We start from the raw sequence: 4,666 nt of genomic DNA, 5'->3' as shown, positions 1-4,666 counted from the left end.
AAGACATGTCAGTCTCGCTTTTTTCTCCAGTGTTTTGGGAGTTGACCTCAACTTAGGAGATGAGAGAAATTTTGTTTTCACCACTTCAGGTCTTATTAGCAAATTGTGCTGGGGTCCTGAGATTCTGCCTGCCTGGGCCCTTACATCCTAGACTGCCACGTGAAAGAGGAGTTGAGGGACATAGTTGAGCACAAGCCTCTCTGATTTTGAAATGGCTCTGGGGAAAGATGGAAGATGAGTGAAGAACTTGCTGAAGAAGGGTCACCTGAGGGACAGGATGTACTGCTTCCTAGTTTCTAAAGTTCTGACTGTGCAGTGGCTGAGGGAGCCTTGTTCTGTGTGTCCAAGACAGCAGAAATGGGTCTTGCCCTAGAGGTAGGTAGGTTCAGTCCGTGTTGGAAAAAACGAGCCCCCAGTCAGAGCTCTACAAGAGGGAAGGCATTAAGCACTGCCTTGGCAGAGTGCAAGCGTTCTCTCCAGAGCGGTGTTCACAGGCTGGACAGCTCCCTGATGAGAACCTGTCCAAAGGGTTTTTTTAATTTCGTGGAAGGCTGACCTGGGTGTCCGAGTCGCCTTCAGATTCAGGTTCTCCAGCGATGTGGGTCTTCCTTAAAGTGTCAGGTATGTCTGTCCCACAGAAGAGTGCCTACAGGAGGGACCAGGTGACTCTCTCTGTCCCCTTCCCCCCTGGGACAGACCTTTGAGGAGCAGCAGCTCCAGAGAGACCCCTGCCTCCCTCTCTGGTCCCCTAGCTTGGGAAAGGGCTTGGGACCCTGGAAGGGGACCAGGATGGCAAGGTCGCCCATTGGCTGTGAGGCGCCATGTGAACGGTGCTGGTTGGTTGGCGGGAGGGAGGAGGAGGCGGTTTCCTGGGTAACGGGAGGGCAAGGAGCGGCTGCAGCGGCGGCCGAGGCTGAGGAGCGCGAGCCGGAGAGCGGCGAGAGACCGGCTAGAGGCAGCGGCTCGGCAAAGCCGCGTGGGCTCAGGTAGGAGCCCCCCATGCCGCCTCCCCGGGGCCCGGCTGGGCCAGGCTGCCTGGCGTCAGAACCGGCCGGGGAAAGTTTGCCGCCTAACGGGACGAGCAGGGAGGAGAGGACTTAGGGATGCTCTGTGCTGGGCTCCAGGGCCGGGCAGGGCGGGGACTGCTGGTGGCAAGAGGGCTGGCCCCGCATGGAGCTGCGGGGACCATACCTTCACTGCGGGACCCTGGCAGAAAGCTGGGCCTCCTTAGCCGCGAGGCCGCAGGACGGAGACCCGGCGGGCGGACGCACAGCGACGGGCGCACGCCGAAAGCTCGCGGGCCCTTGTTGAAAGATGCGCTGGGAAAGTCTTCCCCAGCCTGTGCGGGCTGGGGCACGCTGCTCGGTGCTCCGAGGTGGTTCTTCGAGCTCTGGGGCGCACTTTCTCTGCCTCCGGAGACGCTGCAAACGCCCCCATTCAGAGTGGGTGTGCGTCCCTCTGGTGGCGCGTGCCTGAGGTTGGGTGTATTTCCTTGTGCGTGTTGTTGTGCTTGTGGGTGTTTTCTGTTTGTGTGTCTCTGTGCGTTCCCCCTTTGCGTGATTGCATCTGTGGTGTATCCTCAAGTCTGGGTCCCTGTGTATTTGCTGTTGGCGTGGGTGTCTGTGAACGTCCTCTCCAGGAGCTGTGTCTGAGTATTGCTGTTAGTGCATCCTTCTGTCTGTATTTTTGGCTTGTGTGTGTGTCTCCTCTGTGTGTTTGTATCTATGAGAGTGTGTGTGTGTGTGTGTGTGTGTGTGTGTGTGTGTGTGTGTGTGTTTTGTCTGTGTCTCTGTTTTCTAGCCACCGCTGCCTCTNCCACGACAGCAGGGACCTTTCCTGCCTTGTTCACTGCTGGATCTCAGAATGTTTATTGGCAATAAGATTGGCAATGAAATTTGTTGCAGTATTGAGTGAATGATCCATGAGCCAATGACCAGTCAGGGAGATAAACATGAAAAGAGATGATTATGGTGTGGGTGGCACAGGCTATTAAAGAGGAAGGAGTGCAAAACGCCGTGGGAGGCCAGAGGAGGGAGCAGCCAATTCTGACAAGGACTTGTAGGGAAAATTCTTGGAGTTTGGGTCCCAAAGATAATGAAAGTTCACCAATCCAAAAAGATAAGGTGGAAAGGGCCACTTTCCGTCATCTTTTCGGCTCTCCTGGCCAACTGGCTCCATGTTCAATTCAGAGACAGCTCAAGACAGGAGAGAAAAACATTTTTGAGCTTATGGTGCCACCTCTGTGGTGTCCGGCACGTGTGAAACAGTGTCTGTGCTGCATCTGCCCAACCTGGCCTGCGTACCAGAGGCCTAAGACCAGAGAATTTTCCTCAAGTCTTCTCAAGGTTGGATGACAGATTTTCCTTCATTTATAGAAAAAAAGAACATGTTTTACTTAAGTGCTTCACAATGCACTTCCTATAGGGATCCTGTAGCTCTGAAAAAGGGTGATATGGACACTCTGGTTTTGAAGACCAGAAAACTGAGGTGCAGGGGATCAGTATTAGGAGTCAGAAGCTAAACTAAGGAAGCACCTTTGCATGTCTCCCTTTCACTCTGTGCTACAAATGCCTGATGTTGCCCAACCATGCAAAGATTGCTTTCCTATTTGCCACTGATGATTGACCCCTGAACTGACTCAAAGGTCAGTGACCAATCAGATTCTTTCATGAGAATTTGAACTAAGTTCCAGAGGCTGCTGGCAAACTCTATTGGGTATTTGCATGGAGAGATCCTGAGATAGACCTTTGGACTGGCAGCCATGTTAGCCCATTAGGAAGGTGAGTAAGTAAAAAAGGAGATGCAAGAAGGCACGTTCCCTTCCAGAAGGCATGGAGGGAGTAGCCACAGCCCTTGGCTTGCAGTTCTAGTCCCTGGGAGACCAAGTTGTGCTCTGGTTTCCATTTTTCTATGTTGGCAAAATGGAAGTAACTCTTGCTTCAGCTAACAAGGACAGATTTGGAGTTAAGACCTTAAATGGGTGATTGGATGTCATCTTTAAAAATTTGTGTACCCTTAATTGAGACAAAAATGGTCTTGCAGATGGCAGTAGTTGTTGAAGTCTTTGCTGCTGCAACTCTCATTTGGGATATGTGTGTGTGTGTGTGTGTGTGTGTGTGTGTGTGTGTGTGAGAGAGAGAGAGAGAGAGAGAGAGAGAGAGAGAGAGAGAGAGAGAGATGGAGAGATCATAATCTTCATGGAACAGACTCTGCCCTCTTGGTTCCTACAGGTGGGGCCTGGGGCAGGAGGCAGTGTCAGGCAAGAAAGGAAGCTATTTTAGTAAAATGTTCCCCAGGATGCCCACCTCTAGTAGGTGGATGGCTGTTGTATAGAGTGGTGGATTGAAACCATCCATGGAAACAAGCCAATGCATGCTTAGAACAAACTTGGGGAAGCACTCATACGTGCACCAACTCATAGGCTATACATCCGGTCACCTGGATTCTTCTCTTTGGACTTGCCTGGAAATCCTCATCATTTTGGGAAGGGGCTGTATTAGTCAGGGTTCTCCAGAGAAACAGAGCCAACAGGATATCTATCATCTATCTATCTATCTATCTATCTATCTATCTATCTATCTATCTAATCTATTTGAAAAACTGGCTCATGATTTTGGGGTTGGAAAGTCCATAATCTGCAGGGCAGGCTGGCAGGCTGGAGATCCAGGGAGCAGTAGATGTTGCTGCCTTGAGTCCAAAGGTAGTCTGGAGGCAGAATTCCTTCTTCCCCAGGGGGACCTTAGTCTTTTCCCTTCAGGCTTTTGACTAACGATGAGTCCCACCCACATTATGGAGGCCAATCTGCTTTATTCCAGTCTATTGATGTAAATATTAATCACATCTTAAAAAAAAATGACAACTTTCACAGCAAAATCTGGACTGGTATTTGACCAAAAACTTGGTACTGTAGCCTAGACCAGTTGACACACACACAGGGCAAACTTGGTCTATTGTAAAGTCCTTCTCCTCTGCAAGTTACATTATTGCTTCCAAAGCATGTGCTCATTCATGACCACATCCAGATCACATCTGCTCCTCAGAACATCTCTGTCAGAAGGAATATTAGCTGCCGTATTTTATAGACGAGAAAATGTAGGTTCCGAGATAAGATGGTATCACTGATACATGGCCAAGCGGGGATTCTAGCCCATACTGTCTGACTCAGGTCTGTGAACTTCTATAATATCACACTCCCTATAACTTGGTACATGATACTACTTCTCTGCCTTTCCCCTGCTGGTCTTCGTCCTTGCATGACTTCTGGAGACTTGCAGGAGTTGGCTAAGAAAGTGACATGGTTTTTATTTTTCAGTTCTGTCTTGTGACTGGTCTCAATGGGCCTCTCTGAGGCAGGACCCGGGAGTGTGATATATGGATATGTGTTTGTGTGAGCATGAACATAGTTGCCCTTCTACCTCCAGCTGCAATTTTCTCACTGCTGCCATCTTGCAGCTGGGCCCTCTGCTCTCAGTAACAGGAGGCTCCAGCCCCCCTTTCTACCACCAGACTTGGGGAGTGGAGGTTGGAACTGGCACAGATCTGGCTGGGTACTGTGTGGGCTTCATCATTCCCTTCTGCTCTGATGGCAGATGAGTGCATGTCCCTTCCTGAGCCTGAATCTCCTCCCACCCCTCCACCAAGGGTCCAGCAGCAGGACTGGCTTTCT

Source organism: Hipposideros armiger, unplaced genomic scaffold (assembly GCF_001890085.2).
Source record: "Hipposideros armiger isolate ML-2016 unplaced genomic scaffold, ASM189008v1 scaffold_159, whole genome shotgun sequence".
Taxonomy (NCBI): domain Eukaryota; kingdom Metazoa; phylum Chordata; class Mammalia; order Chiroptera; family Hipposideridae; genus Hipposideros; species Hipposideros armiger.
This window is presented reverse-complemented; position numbering follows the sequence as displayed.